Here is a 20,929-nt window from a genome sequence, read left to right on the forward strand (position 1 = left end):
GTAGCCTAACTTTCACTTGTATGTGATAATCCATCTTTTCTGTTCGTTTGCAGATGTTGGATCTGGTGTACAATTTGGATAGAGTATTTGGAACGATTTTTGTCAAAGAAGCTAGACAATACGTGAACTATTTATTACAACTGCGAGAAGACAAACGCACACACACAAAAAAAAACATGGAAAAAGCTAGATTCTTTCGTTGTTACGGGACTCTCATTTATTTATTTCTTCTTCTTTTTTAGATATTTGAGAGTCAAATATCTCAGCGCAGCGACCGAACGAGCACACTCTGAATGGAATATTTTGAAAACTTTCGATACAAAAAAAAGTTAGGCGATACATTCATTATTTGAAGTATAAAGAAAGAGGAACAAAAACGAACTAATTTCTTTAATTGTAGCATGAGAATAGCAAAAATGATAAATTTGGTTCAAGCGAGCTGGGAATCATCCGTTCTGGATAACCATTTACAGAATGCCCCCTGAATGTGGACTAGCTCCTACCTCCAATGCCTTAACATGTACAAACATTCAAGACAAACCCCGACACACATACCCCAGTCAACAAATACAGCTTCTGTAATGTGTGGTCACATCAAACAAATCTTGATAGTAGTCATATATGTCAATCACAAAACTGGGTGCGTCGTATTGTTTGCGTTTACAGCATTTCATACATTTTTTTTTGCGTGTGTGTGTGTTTCCATGAACTTGCCTTTTATGTGGAGATGTGTATGAATCATTATTTTTTTCTTTTATCAGATGAGATAAAGTATTGATCGCAGGGTTCTTGTAAAACCAATAACCTGAGATCAATGAAACATAGATCAGTTTATTCTTCACCCAATTTTATCTCCATCCTTTTCCATCCCCATCTAAAAGTCTGACGGGAAAGTCTGAACTAAATCATCAAATCATCAAACTCTGACTAAACTTTGATATCTCTATCAAGTGCTATCATTAATCATACCCCATCTCATCAGCTAGAAGCGAAATATATTTCACGTGTATATATATATAATAGAAAGAAGGGGGAGGGTAAGGGGAGAGGGGCAGACTTAAAAATACGGGTGGTGAGGAATATAATATCATAATTGTATATCGAACTGATATCTCTTATTGTGAATTGTATTGTCCCATACCAATGTAAAGCCACCATTGTGCTTTCCACTTCTTTTTAATCTTATCTCGTAAATAACGCATGTTTTCGCCACATCCTTTTCGAATAGACATATTCAATCTTATCTATTTGCATTTCATACATCTCATCGATTACTGCCTGATCTCTGAAAGTTTTGTATGGCAAACGAGATACCATTGTGATACTGCAGCCCTATACACCTTCAAAAACAGGAGTCGTGGAGTGTAAACATGTTTTATGAAGCGCGGGCACCGTGAATGGCGCGATACACCGATGTACAGAAATGTATGTTTTATGGAGTTTACCGCAAAATCAATCTGTTTTGATGATACCTTTTATCACCAGACATTTCTATCAAATTTAATACTCTAGCAAATGTGACTTGATGTAGAGATGAAGATGATCTGATTACAAGCGTTTTCTCAGTTGTATGTTTAGTGTACATGGAATAGGAACGTTTCTTTCCGCAGGCGATCGGCAGATTTTAGAGATGTTACATGCGATTCAAGAAGTAAATGTAATTATTATATTCCAACCATACAAGGGGACAGGATAAGGTGCAAGGTAACAACGGTAACAAAAGAGGGTGAAATTTGATGAATTATGGAACTTAATGCGTATATGAATCGCAGAGTGAAACGCAAAATGTAATATAAATAGCTTCTATATAAACATGATATATATTGTTTATGTGCATGTGATTTTCAACAGTAGCACGTAAAATTTATAATAAAGTTTGTAATTGTATGTCCGGAGCACACTATTTAACGCGAACTGCATGTATGTACTTAGGGCAACTGCGTCAGTTTATCTGATATCTAACATGTTCCGATAGACGTACAGGCACAAATCTATTCATTCACGGATTCAATGAAGAAGATAAGACAGACACATTTGAAAATAAAAAACTAAAAAGATATATTTTCTGATCGATTAAACAGAAACAAAATAAACAGATTACTTGGGGCATTTGCATATTTCATTCGAAGAGCGCAAGTGAACGTATTCAACACATAGAATAACAGCCCGCGGTTTGTTAAAATGCTTTAAACGCTGCAATTGCCAGTAGTTTTGATACGAAAACAACAACAACAACAACAACAAAAGTATATGGTAATAGTAGGCCTATTTAAAATCGAATACTCCAAAGATTTTTTTTTTAAACTGCGGCTGATCACGTGTTTCGTTTTGCTACTCAATTCAGGCGATCAATTTTATTACGACGTATCTCCTGTTGCACATTATATTGACCTTTATATTTTCTAGTTTGAAGTTGATTGTAGCAAAGTGCTATTTCAAATATGACATTGTCTAAACTTATTTAAACCGCGTAAGATGGGATTAAGAGACCAAGGGTATTCATGCGACTGATTCGGTCGTTTTTTGTTTTTCTTGCTGTAAAATTCAATTTCCGAGACGAAATCACACTCCTGTATGTCAATACTCTCTACAATGGTAGGGGCTCTGGAATAATTTTTGAGCGTTACTTCCTAGATGTATGGACATTGATCAAATGATTAATTACTAAGATTTGTTCCAGGCTCCTGTCTGGAAAAATGTCAATGAGGCGAGTCAGCGATTGAACTCATTTTATTGTGTAAATGATGACTTGAACGTGTTTTCATATCAAATTCCCTCCTTTTTTTGCACGAACTCATGCTACCGATTTCATTTATGACGGTGAAAAAGGGAATCAATGTTTGTATTTGTCTTCTTCGCTCCGGGAGATACAAGTTTGATGCCTCGCTTTCTGCATGATGCTTTCGGCGTTCATAATTCAAAGCAGATGGGATGATCATAATAATGTGTGATTATACGGCTTTATTACAATAACATTTTCTTTAATTTCTGTCTATACTTTTTTTTTGTCTTCTTAATCTTATCATGCACGCATGCACACACACATACAATGTATCAACACACACACAGAGACACAAAGGCATACATGCAGCTCTTTTGGGGAAGGGTATGATCCTTCCCGTGTCCTTTCAATGCTCATGCAGTGACGTCATCATATTTATCGTCGCTCCGTTGCCATACATGTTACGTTCAACCGGAACGAAATAATAGATGAAAACAAGTTAAAGGTCCTTTTTGCCTTTGGGAGCAGTGATTTAAAAAAATTTCAAGATATCACACTTGACGCATATTTGTAGGTCTGTACTGTATCACAGAACATCCTACGATCTAAAATGTTCGCTATAAAGCCTACAATGTAAGGAGATATCAGTATTTTTCTCAATAAACCGTCACTGTAGACGGTTTAGTCTGGAAACATTTTTATTATAACTATTGGTATTCACATTTTGTGTATCCAACAGTACTTAACATTGATTACACGGATTCACATTTTTACAGTGGTTGTTTCTATCCCTGATTCACATTCTAGAACTATTTCAAAGCACTTATGCTGGGTTTTTGTTTCATCTGCAAATGGTAAATTATTCCACCCCACATTGCACCGCCTTACAGCCACCTGAGACGCAGTAACCATGACGGCGCGTCACATCATTGGCATTAGTTACCCTCCCCAACACAGGCGCACTAAAGGCTTGTGCCACCCCTCTTCATTCCCCTACCTCTCACTTGGGTCGGCTCGTTGTATTAAAAGAATACTGTCAACACTGACTGTTGAAATAAAAATTCGTAACTTTATGGTCATGATACCACTTCTGAACAAATACCCCTTGCCACCAGCAACACGTGAAGCAGCAAAATCGACGGCATGACAACGCGGTGTTCCATGAAACTAACACTAACACAATACTTCACAATGAAAGTGCTTATTCAGCTGCTGCGAACATGATTAGCTTTTATCTTGATTATGACTATTTTAAGTACACTGCTGAATCCGCTTCGTAAGAAGTAATCTTCATACATGCATGTTATTTTCGTGATTATTTCCTAGAGACTATAAACCATATAATCCCCATGAAAAGGCACCAATGGACCTCCCCTGGTCTGGATTCCATTTACATTTCTCTGCCCCCAACTTGACGGTAGAGTGCAAGATCTATGTGGGGGACCCCCGGAGTTTGCCCAGCACAATGCGCAAATATGACAATGGGGTCTGTATGGTTTATTCTGTATTTCAATATAACAGTTCTCCTGTTGCCCGCTCTGAAAAGGCCTCAAATTGCACGCCCGCGGCGCATAGAGAGTCAATTTTAAGCAACCACACGTCGTCCATTCTTCCTGGCTACCCCCATGTGAGTGGCATAGAAATACGTATCCTGTCATTTTTTCATTCCTCATTCATCTCTTATCTTTAAAGGAATGATTTCATATTTTGATGGACAAATTTTCTTTTCAAGTTCGTGTCTCATCTTCGAGTATTGGCAGTGACATGTGTTGTTCCATCATCACATAAACTCTCTCACGTAACCAGCCTATGGTATCATTCAATTTTCTGTCAAGACGTTACGGACGTCACTGATGAATCTGCTTGAAAACCTTATTTACGTCGAAGCAGGGCAATTTGTCAATCAGTTGCCATAAAAACATCGTATCAGGGCAATCCCCCCCCCCCCCCGGCTAAATACCGGTTAGGGATAAGGTTAGAGTAAAGGGTTAGGCTTAGGGTTAGAGCTTGGGTTAGTGTCAGGATTAGGTTCAGGATTAGGGTTATGGTCAAGGGAAGGGTCGGGGTAACTGTCCAGGGGGTAATTGCCCTAGAAACAAAAACATCTCGACGGACGAATTCACGAATTTGAATAATTACGCAGTACCTGCTGCATGCTATCAGGATTAGAACCAGCACTTGCTGTCGGGCGGTAGCTCGTGAGAGGAGATGACTCATGTCCGGAGATCAGGAGGTCGTATATGCAGGTTCGAATCCTACTTGACTCACTTGAGTACATACCCCATGATATCCTTCATTACGGCTATAATAAAACACTAATCAATTCAGTGCTTATTTACGTCGATGGAGGGCAATTTGTCAATCAGCTGCAATAAAACATAGTGGTCCTAATAAAAGGTGTGTCCCACCTTCATTACGACTATTTTGTTATTGAATATCTCAGCCATTTAAAAACCAATTTCCATCAGATGAATTTTACGTTCCTCTTAGAATTGCATGATCTTTACTATATTTCACACGTGGTTTCTAATCATCTCTCAAAAAAGTTAAGATCTGAATCTCCCCTCTCAACCAAAACTATACCATCCCTTTAACAAGTGATGTTTGGTACAGGAACTGCTTGACGACCTGTGATTCTAGCCTATTGTTCGGACACGCTTTTGGCATTTGCACCTCAGCGTGCTGCAAACGCGCTGGAATCGCGACGTAAAAGAGCTGCTTACCCCCCCCCCCCCCCCCTCTCTCTCTCTCTCTCTCTCCCGTTGCGTATCGTTGGAGTCCGCAGGGGATGAGGTCCGACCCTGCCAATACAGCCATGACAATGCCCCAGTCCTCAGGGTTCGACCTCCTGGTGAGTGGGACTGTAATGGCCGCGTTCACACCGAGCCAGGTGCTCGCTCCTAATCGTTGATGTATCGATACACACAGGTGTGCAGCCATGGCGATGAGATGTGAATCATGTCAACGCAAATGAGTTGCATAGTAACGCATATCCGGTATGACACTCCAGCGTTACGGAATGAATTATGTGTGCATATACACAAAGATACAAGTGTACATTGTACCAGCCTTCCCCAATAAGTCTAAATGGTTGCGTAAGACCTTGATTTCTGAGTTATTGTTAGCGACAAACCTTCCTATGTTTTAAACGAAAGTCGATATCGCTAGCAACCGATACATAGTACATGTAAGCTGAGGTGATGACGTTATCATTATTCTCAAATGGTTGGTGCTTAGATATGTCATAAAATTCATGTTTATTGCTCAGAATGCAACTGCAACCCTCTCCCCGATGAGTGACCATTGCTGTAGATTATTGTAGCAAGATAAAAAAAAAATGACTCAAAGAACGTGAGGTTTCTTTTGATATCATGTCAAGAGTGGCAAAGCTGTGAAACTTTGTGTGCATCAGGCATGGAGACTTGTGAGGCTTTGACGTCATCACATCTAATTTGCATAAATCATGGGATTGCCTCTAGTATTACTGCCAAGAAAAAAACGTGTCCGATTTGACGACTTATTTACCTTTGTTTTCGTCTGATTCTACTCTGGTGAATTTTTAGAATCTTGAATAATTTATGGAATAGATGTGCACTTGAACTTTGCGTGATCTTTAACGGCTGTAGTTTTTAATGTTTAAATCAAATTTTTCATCTTTGTTTATTTAGTTTTTTGTATGTATTCTTCAACATTTCAGTGACATCATTGATAACTATTTTTAACATTACTGACAATAAAATACAATGTAACTTGCAAATTTGCTGTCAGCGAAGACTAATCAATGTCAAATGAAAAGAATATTACGAAGGGGAAAATGCAGTAGAACACAAATCGTAAGCCTGTGCTTGAAATGGTGCATGGTGGCGACCTGGGAATTTCACTTTATGCAAATTATGCTGCAGTTATGTTTGTAGTGCACCCTCTATTAAGCATGTGCGAACGTTATATGCACTTCTGCACACGACATGACGATTTTTTTTCTTCTCTGGTGATGATAATGTCATACCAGAAAACGCCGTCACAACCAAGCTGTGAGAAACCAAGAAAAGCCCTCGAGTCAAACCGAGACGCCATGGTCTATGGTGGCCTACGTGCAGCTTGAGTGACGTGAGGGAAGTAGGTATTGGCGCGCTGTGTGAACACCGCAACATTTTCCACTCACACGGCGTTCTTCGCCATAGAAACGAGTACCTGTGGTTTGCTTCATGAGCCATCAGACCATGACGCTATTATTTCTCCGCTTTTCTGCTAACGGTCCAATCAGTCATCGCTCCCCTCACAAAACGCTATTGATTAGAATGATCTGTTATTTTCCCCTTTCCTCCCTCTCCAACTTGCTCCCCGTGAAAATTCTTGAACTTGAGATATCTATTTTCTGTTACGCCGCAACCAGAACAAGTCGTGTTCTCTCCATTGATGGTATTTAACTATTTTGACGCTCTCGATTTATTGAAAGTACCCCTGATCTGATAATTGCGAGGATTTGCCGTCGATTTCCCACCCTTGTTATCCGTTCGTGGCCACGTGATCTCCAGAAAAAGTTAGGAGTTCTTGTTTCACTGGAGTCTGCGGGGGCTCTCACCACCCAAGGGAGAGCTTCGAGCGGTTCACCACCCTAGGGAGAGCTTCGAGCGGGTGGCACCGATGACAACCCTGGCTCCTCGCTAAGATTTGGGAGCATTTCTAGGCAAGCATCAACCATCGATCAAAAAGTTGAACGCAACGTCGATGAGCTTGCTATTATTTCTCCAGTTTAAGTTTCATCATCTGTCCAGAGTAAACTGTGAACAAACACTGCAATGACGCAATCATGACGTGTTTCGTTTTGCCTCCGTTTTATAATCCAGTTCTTTCTTCGATCTCTTCACGTCGTTTCGGTAAGATATGAAATCATTCGCTCTTCGTTAATTAACACCAAAGTTGCAGTAATGCGTAAAAGTCGAGACATTTGGCAAGTGGCATCTTTTTTTTTGTTTTGTTTTTAGCTAGACCTCTTCCCTTACCACACTGAAAACCCTCACATGTTGGAATTTTTCTTTTTGTTATTTTTTTAAATTCCAAATGGCAAGATTAATGACAACTGAAATCTAAACAGAGGGCGCCAAAAGAGTGTTTGGTTAAGGTGCTACTGTATATACTGACTGCAAAGCGGAAATAAGTAGTTAATGCACTAGGCTCATTTCCTTTCAGACTTCGGCTCTCTCTCAAATGCTACTTCAAGATCAAACGATTCTTACTCACCAGACGCATTGCTCGGGTTTCATGAGCTCTAGGTGGTGTTTCGCTGCTATTCTGACAATCCAGAATGCTTACATAATCATCACATAAATACCTATGCACACTTTGAGTAGCAACATATATCAGTAAAAAGTGGTTTTAATCATGTGGATGTTTGAGATATGGGTGGAACAAGGGGTGAATTGAACAAATAACTCGTGAGGAAGGTTGACAGTGCTCCCGGCGATATGTTTCATATTATTTTTTTTTTTCACTAATGTGTGTCATGGGGTGGGCGGGGAGTTTTAATCGTGCATGACTATAGAATTTCATTTGATACATCTATAGCTTCGGTGCCAGCATTTTTCACACACACGAGCAAAGTGTACACGTTTTGATCGAGTATTCGTGTAATCTCTTTGCTGCTCGTGATCATTAATCGCATCGAGGACATCAATGCATCGTATTGTTGGGCGTGCGAACATCACTCCTCCACTTCTCTGCGCTTTTACTATCCAATGACGCGAAACGCGCTAACACTGTCTACACAAGCCCCACTCCATCAAGCAGTTAGCATCTCATGCCAGGAGACGTGTAGAATAATGGCATCTCTATGATTCGCCACAACGATCAAGTTTAAACAGGTGTGATGTGCGTTCCGCGTCACAGTGCATCCGCGTTCTCTCTATACTAATCCATTGTTTCGGGACGTTACCCGCAATCACATTTCATGAAAACATGGCATGGAGTGAAACGGTTGTACATCCACTGAACCTGAACAACCAGCTTATCCATTTCTGGGATCTTTTACTTCACAGCTTCTGGTCTTGTCGCCCTGTGCATATCATACTCTGACACGTTTGATTTGTCTTCTGATAACAACACCCTGCTGTATCGATCCTCATCGACGGATCCAGGGCAGCTTGCCCCCGCACGTTCTGCGGTGCGCATTCAAGACAAAACGTCGTATACCCATTGCCGTGATTGTTAGATTACATAATTCAGCATAGAACTTCTGAAATAAACGCAATTAAAAGACCACATTGAGATAATGTTTATATTTAGATAGTATGGTCCCTAGATGAGGAACTTGCCATAGATGCGTACATTCGTATATAAGTCACTGTTCTGTGCAGGTCCGTAGATCATAAGTACGAGTGACCAGAAAACAGATCAAGAGGGCAGTTGGGACAGTAATTACATTTTGCTTGCTTGAGCAAATTATTGTGAGCAAAGTACTTTGCAATTCACTGACATCTAGATAACATGTATACAGTGGCAATTTTAGTATAACTGAAAGACATTATCCATTCTTCGTTATTTGGAAAGTAAATGTTTTGAGTCGAAATGAATAGCCGCAATGAGCCAAGAAATAACAATAAGGTATACCCTCAAACAGAATCCATTTTGTCAAATTGCAATTTGTCCTACTATTTCAGTGGCGAGGACAAACTTGGGCAAAGGGACGTGGGAAACCTGATTGGTTCATTCTCACCTTCTAATGATTGCATGCTGGTTGACCGCTGCAGTATTCAAATCAGACGAGCTTCATCAATGACGAAAGAAACAAAACTTAATTGACCGACAAGTATAATCGACAATCGTAAGGAGAGATCTTACCAACGTCTAGAAATTTATCTTCAGTTCTTTCATACCTTGGCCTATCTAGGCTTAAGATAAAGTTCCTTATTAAAAAGGAGTGGTATTCAGGCTAAAATCAGTTCAGTACAATTCAGATATAAGTCAGCCTACATGTAGTTACAAAGTTTGAAAAGTTTTGTAACTTTGAACATGGCTTTTATTTTCCCTTCCATCCCAGTCTAAATATGTGTGAATCTTTCAGGAAAGGTAGTTCCGCAATGTGGTGGCACAAGCCATATTCAAAGGCACCCCTCTCGGAGACTGATAGACGCGAACAAAGATGTAATCTATTCATAAGATCAATTAAAAGCGGATCGCAATAACTCGGAAATAAAATGTTTTCGAGTAGAATTAGTCAGACTTAGGCTTAATTATCGACCGAAAGCCTTAGTTTGATGTTCTTGTATGTTTGATATATATTTTTGCTTGTGCTTCTCGAACAACAAATTGATAGAATTGAGAGGTGAGGATATCTTATCTTGATTGTGACTGATATCAGTTTCGTGAGAACGAATCTGCAAAATTCTATGACTTCTCTATATTCTGTCAAACTCATACTTTGCCTTTCTTGTGTTTATCCATTTGGAGCTAAACCTATATCTAGACGCGATCTACATTTGTAATGCTAGTTTTATTCTAGTGTCGAGCTGATTGGAGGGAGCGTCATTGAACCTTGTAAAATTTCGTTTTCCTTTTCATTCTCTCTCTCTCTTCTCAGAGTTCAAACATGTCACCATATCACCTCTTTCATGGACTAATGTTAAAAAAAAAAATGGTCACGCATCATCGCAAAACAAAATATTACGGTGTTTTCATCAATTACCAACCATAGTACTCTTCGCGGCCTTATCACGTTTAAAGAGGGGCATGTCCATTGATATCTTTGATACAGTATATCTGACTTGTATAGCTTAAGGGACAATATATCTTACTATCGTTTGCTCTACTGATATACAATCGCGATTCATTCGAGGTCGACAGGCAAGATATAAATGGTTTGGGATTTTAATAACTTAGGTCAAGTGTGGATTGTATGACGATGAAGTGCTAAAACATTCACATATATGGCATCCCTTTTGATGTCTGAGTAAATCAGTCAAGTGTTGGGGGTGGGTGGAAAGTGCCTGAAGTAGGCTTACTACAGTTATAAGTGTGTGTACAACTTTGTGTGTGTGTGTGTGTGTGAAATATGTACGCGTTTTATGAATGACATGTCATGCGCCCATAGTGGGTCAACTTAAAATCTTTGTGCAATTTAAAGGACTCGCAAGAATTTCAAATTTTTCATTAAAGATCGTATGTAGGCGAGAGTTCAGAGTTCGGGTTCTGTTTTTCTTAACTATATGCAATTTCACTCGATTAGGTAAACATGTCCTACTGAAGTATATACTATTTACGATTCAATCACTTTGAATTGTGACACCCAGCTTGATTTTCCCTCCCACCTATCACACCACAAACAACTACATACCACACCTCCGTTTGTGCGCACAAATTTCTCCTGTTGAACAGTTTAAGTCGGCGGGATTTATTTGATAATCACGTTCGGTTGATTTCTGTTCTTTTTCAAACCATCTCATAACAGGATATCAACTATTTCACGAAATAGCATCTGTCGAACAATAACTCAGCGGGTAAAACAGCTCAATAACTGTGGTCACAGCTGAGCTATACATTACAGAAAACGATAATGGGGGCCTTTCGGTGAATCCGAAGTCTATTTACAACGACATTTCAAGTCACCAACCAGGTCAGTGGGCAGGCACAAAGCTTGCAACAGTCAGACTTGTTCGAGCTCAGTTCAACCAAGTTCACGCAAGTTATGAAAGAGCCCTCCCGCAAAGCCGGTGTGTAGTGTTGTTGGCGACGCTCCCCTTCACAAGAATTGAGATTCGGATTTGTGTTTTGCCTCCTAATGGGAAGGTGTTGCCATTTACATTATGTCCGAGCATTATAACACTCTGAATGGTGGCAGTAAATACGGTACTGGGCAGCATTCATGCATAACGCCCTCTTTCGTTCGCTCATGGCCAGTGACTAGGGAAAAGCATTTCTCCAACGCTTTATAAACACCAGTTGTCGTTGCATTGTATGAAAATGATGTCCACTATAACTCTGGCCACCACTTATCATTATTACTCCTTGGAAATGTGTGTACAGTTCGATAGATTTAGGTCGATTCCGGAATAAAAGGCGATGCATTTATCACAGGTATCGCGTGTATTGTTAGATGTATAATATCCGGTTTAAAAAAACAAAAACCAAACAAAACAAAACTAGTATAGTCGAGTTGGTGGCGGAAGAACAGATTCCAGAGGGTATGAAATACGTTGCCATTATCATCAATATGGCATGTTAGAAAAACACACGGAATAACTTGTCAATGTGATCATCAATTAAATCCTCGGTAATCACAATTTCTTCTTCAGATAAATGAGTGGGGGTTTAAAAGTTAGCTATTTACTTGCTGTAGTTAGTCTATGTGGTATGTTATTATCCGATACCAATTCCAGAGAGGTGTTTCTGTCGCGCTCCTCGAATCGGCTACAGAACAGAATCATTTCCTCGACCTGGAAACATCGATTCATCAAGGAATGTAACACAATAAATGAAGTACTGTATAAGTCAAAATGTTGCCGGTTGAACGTCAACAATAGTGTGCGGTGAAGCGAACACGACTTCAGGTAAACTCGTACACACAAATGAGAGAGAGAATAAATCGCGTGTAATTGTGTATTTCGCGTCCTAAACGAGGTACTAACAACCTCTGGTAACTGATATGTCAACTCTTATCCCGTGGTTCCACACTCGAAACACTTATGTTTCTCGCCACCTGTAAGGATTAATGAAACAGGAAGGTGTAGATGACGAGAGACAGAACTGTGTACGACGAGGTACACAGTCAAAGATAGAAAAGGAAGAGGGTTTGAAAAACCGAGATGGATTTGATTCTGCCTTTCTGTAGATAAGCTAAATTCATTCATATAAACAGGGAGAATGCTCTTTCACATTGTGATGATTTTCTGCAATCAATATTTCTCCCCTTGTGACTCCAAGCTTCGGAAATTACACAGCTCGCAAATACGCGGAAACATGTGACTAAAACCATGACATGTTATGGAAAAAAAAGTCATAGATTTCATAAAACGTACAATTCCATAGCCCAGTCTCAAGTCACGACCAACCTTATTACGTGCGAAATCATTTGGGCAAGCTTCAAGTCTTTGATATACAGCAAGTATAGCAAAACCTGGTTAATTGTAGTGTCTCCTGTCACAATACCGCTTCACTGACGTCAAATGAAATGTTATCATTTCATTTATGTTTACCGCCAACCAAATATTTGCACAAAAGTCATATACTAGTATTATGATAATTTTTTAATGTAATTTTCCAGTGCCTCATCTAAGCTTAATCCTTTTACATTCTTTCACGCAGAGAGCAACAATGGAAGTCGTGGCATGCTACCCTATCCGACTCCAACCGCCTTCCCGATACCATCATTAGATGCGTCCTTGTCAGCCATCAAGTTGGGACCTCCCGCCCCCAGCGCCCTGCGTGTCACGGGCTCTAATGGTCTTCCCACTAGCTCACTGACTGTACCCATTCACGATGGACCATCTTCTTCTAAGCAGCTCCAAAACGGGATTCCCTTCCCACCTTTCAATCGCCAGACAGCATCTGATGGCATCATATCGAACGGGTTCATCAGGGACGTGTCCAGCGCCTGGCTGCACACCCTCGCCGATCTGTGTGACTGGAGGTCCAAGCAGGAGCAACCTCCGACAAATCGTGTTGTGGACATCAGCATGGAATGTCAGGAAAAGATACTGCGAGAGCGCGAGACACTGGCGAAAGAGGACGCAAGAGATATTGGCAAGAAACCGGGAGCCAGAACCCCACCAAATGTTGGACCACCACGAGTGGATCACATGATTACAACCATCCTTGCGGGAAGCTCGACCTCAAAAAACAATCAAGATGCACAAGTGAGGTCGGGTTCTAGCATTAGCGATGGTCGTAGCAACCTTTTACTGGACGAAGCAGGGCTGCAAAAGCAGAAAAACGACCTGTCAACGAACGGTCCCAGTCACTCTAACCTAGATAACCCATGTTCAAGCGCAGGGAATTCCCCCGAAATTTCGAGCATTGAACGGCTTCGCATCAGCCGCAGCAGTCCTCCACTTGTTGGCCCAACGCCTCCTCTTGACAACGGGCATCTTACCTCTCAAACGGGTGATGCTTTCATGGCCAGCATCCCGACGAAAAATCTCCCTCCAAGGAAGCGGCTGATGCGATCCATGGTACCTCCCCAAAATAACCTCAACAGTCCTAAAAAATCAGATTCTGTTAACGTTCCTGGGCCAATCGTGAACCCTACCTCGTATCAAGCGTCTACTGATAGGAATTACGCACCGGCAATAGGTCGATTGGACAAAGTCGCTGGAAGTGAAAGGAATAATCTGAGCCCCAAAGAAGATGTCGACAGAAAACGGAAGGACCAACATTCGATACATGATGTGTTTTCAGGTCTGCAAAAGGCAGTGTACTGAGGAACAGGTGGCCACTTCCAGAGATTCACCTTCTTCCTTAGAATCTCTGTCAAGTTCAAACAGTTACCATAGCAACGGAGGGTCCCCTTTCCTTAGCATTCCCTTGACTCCAGACAGCGGGCATAGTAGCCGCTCGGACAGTAGTGATCGCAAACTCCTCCAACAAATTAATATGCAAGGTCCTGTACATCCACAAGTCGCATCATCTGACCTCCAAACGACAAATGCTGGTGGAATCAATCGCCACCCTGTGCCTGTCCAACTTCATCTCCACATCAACCAGACTCACTTATCGTACAATCCAGAGGGGATTCGAAGTCGTGACACCCCTATTCGCGCTCTTCCGCAGCTCCCACTTGCCACATCAGCCCTTCACAATGGTGCTTCCATCTCTCCCGCTCAGGCCAAACAAATCATTGCTCCCGAGCCAGGTAATCACAACTCAGTTTGCCAAGTTTCGAATCCTTGGAACTTTGACCCCCAACCCAGAGGACCATTTGTTCCAACTGCCTTGCCATCACCACCGAGGGATATGACCTTTCGTCCAATACCACTGCCCCTTCAAACGGAATCGTGAATACTGTCATTCCGCCCTCTGTCGAAACCACATCAGACACTGTTCCGACAGGACAACCACTAGCCAACAGTTTCTTGGAGCAACCACAAATCGCGAAAGGCGGCGGCGGTATTTCTCGCTTGCCCCTTCCTCATCCATTGGCTGCATCAATCTCCGACCCACGAATGACAAACCTGTGGCTCCCACACGGCATGGAAACTCAAAAGGATCCCGGAATACTTGGCACCACCTCTGCATCCCCTTCCTCCGTTCAGGCTCCACTTCCTATTCTTGCCCAGACTTTGACGGCGGACGTCTCATCGGCTTCATCCTCCCTCCATCAGCCCCACCACCACCTGTCACCACTTCGGTCGAGTATGCACCCCTCAAAAGGGCACCAGGGCGGTCTCGCCTCAATAACCACCTGTCCAGTGGTCTAACGGTTAGCGAGTCGTCGTTCCTCTGTGAAGTCTGCAACAAGGTTTTCCCTCTCCAGAGACTCCTGAACCGTCACATGAAGTGTCACAGCGCCACCAAGCGGTACCATTGCACATTCTGTGGAAAGGTTTCAACGACACCTTCGACCTGAAACGTCACGTGAGAACCCATACTGGTACGGCAATTTTCGTTTTTGTTCCTTTTCTTTTCGACAATACATACTCCCTCTCTCCTCGTTGAATAAGAAACAACGTCGATTATCAAATTTATTACTTTTTTTGTGTTGTCATCACTTAGTGCAGTAAAATGTTTTTGGAATGCTTCACGTGCTTCAACTTTGACGTATCTCACTTCATGTAAAGCTATCTCATCATTATATCTGGTAACCTAACATTTTCTCTTGCTATAATATATATATATATATATATATATATATATATATATACATGTATATACAATGTATATATATATATCTTTCTCTTGTTATCTATTTTTAGCTCTCTTCGGAGCTGGCAGGTGAGAATGTAAACACGGAGAATTGTTACTGAAATATCAAAAAGTGAATCTAACAGTCAGATCAATGTTCCTATTACATCAGTATTCTATGATCATCTACAGTGCACGGTTGCAAGACTTAACTACGATTACAGCGGCCTTATAGGTTGCTCATGCAATGGCGATGTATTTTCACCGAAGCTTTCAGAAAATATTACGTCACGAATTACCTTTATAATGAGCAAAACTATGTGAAACCATGACGTGTCCTGGACAAATTCAGACTATAAGCTTCTACTTTGATATGCGAACTTCCTTATTAACGAAATCATCTTTTCTTAAAGCGGTATACTTAATGAGAGTACGTGGATTCATTATTTCCCGTCGACCACGTCCATCATTATGTCATGCAAAGTTCATAACTAAATCTCGGACTGTGTGGGCCTACATCCATATTCTTACATCGATTCACCTGTACGAGACTTACAACTGTGCACTTAATATTGACATTTGACACCGACTAATGAGTATGTTAATTCACCACCCACAACATGTTTTCTTCTATGTCTCTACTGGCTACAGGAGTGCGACCATACAAATGCGAGACGTGTGGGAAGGCCTTTACCCAGCGATGCTCCCTCGAATCGCACCTGTCCAAGGTCCATGGGGAACAACACCAGTACTCTTACAAGCAGCGCCGCTCCAAGATCTTCGTGTGTGAGGAGTGTGGTTCCACCAGCGATTCGGCGGACAGTCACTACAAGCACATCAAGGAACAGCATCCGGACAGCACCGAGCTACACAAGTACCAGGACAAGATGCAGTTCCAAAAGCTGCTCATGCAACGGGAAAGCTGCGACCTGAGCCCGACCTCCGAGATGACTTACTTCCAGGAGCACGGGGAGGCCATCCACACTCTGCCAAACTTTCCCGACATGTCGAGCGGGGAGAGACGCCAAAGTCCCACCTCGGGATTCAGGAGCATCTCACCGACAAGCAGCGGGGATAGCGGTAGCGTGAGCGGAAGTGGAGGGGAGGGTTTAGATACACATGTCGATGCGAACAGCTCTCACAACATCGCGTGAGAAACTGTGCATTCACTGTGTGACTATGTGTATGTTAGATCATTTCAAAGTACAAAGACTATGAAGCTTCATGTACCTACATACAACGACGTGAGCCTAAACTGCCGAAAACCATTGCCCAGCGTTTGCAGAACTGAAATATACTGACAAACAAGCAGACTAAATATGATATATGAGAAAACACGTCACAGCAGAATAATAAGAAGAGTAACGAGAAACTGGCGTAAGCCACCATTGAATGAGAAGAAGAATACTGTTCATATTTTGTTTTGCGAACTTCCTACTCTTGATATCACATTTTCTTTTTTTTCTTTGAAATCATTTCGTGTTATTTTGCTGTGGCTTTTGACAGACGACCGATTGCTGGTTTGCCGTTAAAACAGCGTTATGTCTGTTGATCGACTTATTTGTAACAAAGGCTTTCAACCTCAGTGGCTTTCAAAGGAGTGTGACGTTTTGCTTGGTAACGCATATAATCTACTGAAATACTACGACTATTCTGAAATTTACCTCCGGCACGACGTGTACGTAGAGTGGTTATCATAGATATAGATGGCCCGAGCGGAGTATCAAACAATCCATGTATTTTTGCAATTGATTGTTAAAATGCCATAAGTTAAAACATCTCATGTGTATGAGATGTGTGATGATGTCAAGAGCACTAAAACGACTCAGACAAATATCAAAATAAGAAAAGAATGCAATATCATAGTCTGCCACAAAATAATCTCTCTTGAAAAACAATACAACAATGTCTTATCGAAATAATAAATAAAGTTGCAATCGACGTATTGGATTGATTCCCACTTCGTAAGTATTACTACAACGCATATGATTTCAACTCAATATAGACATCGTTGTTTCTTTGAGGTAGACCATTACTGCCCTTTACTCTCCTAGGAAAACTACTTTCTTTTCTGCAACGTATATTTTCAAAAAGCTGTAATGAGTGACAAGTGTGTTTGATAGTAATTATCTATTCAAAATTTAGTATGACAAATAAGTGATTTAAGCGAATACAAATATTTATATATATGATTGTCTATTTCATGTCGTACCCTAAATGTGCCAAATATAAACGTAGACATACGGTAGTAATTATAGGGAAATCGATCTGTGTTTTGTGTTTTAGGATGTAGCTTGTCGATGAATTAAATCCATAGTGAATTTAGTGATTGGTAGTGTATCTTAGATCTTAGAGTTCTATATTATGAATGACTAGATTAGGATATCTGCGCTGTCATTAAGCACAAACTCTTCGGTCTTTCAAATATTGAGAATACTCAAACGTTCAGTCTTTCAGATGCAATAGCTTCCGACAGAGGTTGAATAGGGAGGTCAAAGCTAACGGTGCTTTCAAGATTTCTCTTGTCTGATTACAGCAGAAGCAGATAAAAAAATGGGTGGAAAATTTTGACGGTTTGTGGCAACGCGCTGCGTTAACAGTATTGCGAAGAATTCCGTTGTAATGATCGACGACTGCTTCCTCTTGCGTTGCAGATATCACAGTTCCAAAAATTAACTTTCTACACCTTTTCAGTTGCCAAGGTAACTTTTCATAGTGATGTACTATCGCTTCATAATGTAGCTCTTGATTGATTTATGAACGGACGTATTCAAATTGCACCGAAGAAAGCCATCTGGTGTTGGTAGCTATTGTGACGTTCGATTGAAGATCATAACTGAACTATCTACGTGATTTATTAGCAGTTTACAAGGCTATGTGATAGCTTTGTAAGGGAAATGGGAGAGGTATTCCGCAGTAGATCTAACACTCATGCAAAAATCGGTTATTCTTCATTGATATAGCCACTGACTATTAAGTAGGTTTCCTGGGCGAAATTTGAAATTAAAATTAAATCGCGACTAACTATACATCTGTAGCTTTTTTTTTTTTTGGGGGGGGGGGAGGAGGAAATTCAGTTCAGAAATAAAAAATACGAACTGTATTTTTTATATTGCTTGGTCAGTTTGATGAAAATGATTATTCAAGATCAAAGTGAAAATTTTGGAGTGCTTTGATGCAGAACAAATCATGATTAATTGCAAGTGTGAAAAAAAAAACACAACTTTGTTTCTGATTGTTGCATATTAGTGGCGTGCGTTTAATATATACACAACAGGACTGTAGTGCCAATTCTGCAGGAAAGATTGTGTTTGATATTTATGACGCCACATATTTTTGCACACCGCAAACACGTATGGTTAACCGTTTCGTTTGAATTTGGCAACATCATTTTGTACATCTCTAGTCCACACTGTATAAGAATGTCTAATTGTTCCCGAATTCTGTTTGACTATGTCACGGTTACAAGTCTCTGTTGTGCGTAATTCATTGTTTGGATCTGATACTATATTTTAGTTTTGATAAAGACATTTCTGGAGCTAAAAATTTAAAGTAAGGCACTTAATTGTGACTGTGTAAGATTTGTTTACATTTAAGACCATATTTGATTAGCATGGATGAATGTGATTTAAAGATTTAAATTCTTGGTGGAGGGTACTTGTTTGTGTTACTGTGCTGTGGGAGATTTGTGGATTTTGTGCAATGCATTTCAGTTTTCTCACAATAGTCGTTTCTGAAATTGAACAAAGAGAGTATTTTCATGTTCACATATTAAACATTTGATACAAAGTCACTTGTTCGGCTTAAATCTGCTTGAAATATGGAGTAATGACTTACTTTTGATAAATAACTATACAGATATCTTCTTGGATATGTGCAAACATAAACAATATATATATATATATCTATATAGTACGTCCCCCATTTTGCAAATTTGTGAATATGTAAATATTGCTGTTATTAATATCTTGATGAAAGAGAGAGAGAAAAAAAGAAACCAGAAAGCCAAAAAAGGAAGAAGACCTAATCTAGTCTTTAATGAGTTAATAATTTCATATCTTTCTTTCATCAAAAATCTGCATCCTTTCTGATGTCATTCATTTTTCATTCCTTCATTGAAAATGAAAAGAAAAAAGTGGTCACTTTTTTAAAAGAGATTTTTGTCAGAGAACACAATGAACAACTTGATTAGTAAGGCATAAACACAATGGACAACATTATAAAACTTGAAGGGAAGGGACTTCTGACATACTCTACAAAGATCCCCATTCCTCTGTGACCACCAAAGCAAATTGAAAAGGGTTTTCTGCAGGATGTAGGTAATAAGTTATAGTTTCGTACCCATTTACTAATTTTAAGATTATCTTTGCAGATATATAATACATAAACATTGTATTGGCAGTACTAGAAAGAGTAATAGTAAGGCCACAGTAGAGGAATGCATTAAATGTCAATTGTGTGCTTTCATCCCTGACGATGGGGGAGGCCCCCCGAAATTTTAGAGTTTGAATAAAAACCAAGGCAATTGGCATTTAATGCATTCCTCTACTGTGATACTATTATTATAATCATTATTATTATTATCATTTTTATTATCATTATTACAATACATATATATATATATATATATATATATATATATATATATATATATATACATATATATATATATATATATAATATAAGGTGAAGTGGGGTTGGTCTTGTAAGTTCTGGGTTTTGCATTATCTTTATGTATATGTGTGATGGAGGAATGACTCGCAGACGTTGCAGTAATGTACACTATAGCCTTTCATTCTCCCACGCTTTCGACTGAGTTACCAGTCTTTTTCAAGGGCATTTAAGGCGCTGGGATATGCTTGCTGTGTGTGGTGTGGTGTCAGAGGGATGAGTATATATATATATATATATATATATATATATATATATATATATACACACACAATGCAAAAATACAATAAAAATATATATTTATATAGATAGAGATCTCCCTTTAAAATGTGAGTCTTTTGTATCTCTTTCTCTCTCTCTATCCATGTACTCACACTGATTTCACTCATTCAAGAAACAATAGACATAATTTCCAAACACAAGAAAAATGTACAATAGAAACGATTTAATTAATTTTATTTCTTGTTGCCTGTACATTGTGACCATTTACATTTAACAGGGCAATCATATCATATAACATGCCGCATAATCATAATTATTTCGAATAATTTCTTACATATGTTAGCATCATCACTGCACTTTAGCATTTTTTTTTTGTCAGTCAATTCAATTCTCTCCCTTTAGAAAACTTTAGCAGACTTCCATAGCATCTTTCTCAGGTGGAAGTTTGCCCAGCTGTACAATATAAAATTATCATGCCAAAAT

This window comes from Diadema antillarum, unplaced genomic scaffold (genome assembly GCF_040938485.1).
Source record: "Diadema antillarum isolate AM-2024a unplaced genomic scaffold, OU_Dant_1.0 scf00000217, whole genome shotgun sequence".
NCBI lineage: Eukaryota > Metazoa > Echinodermata > Echinoidea > Diadematoida > Diadematidae > Diadema > Diadema antillarum.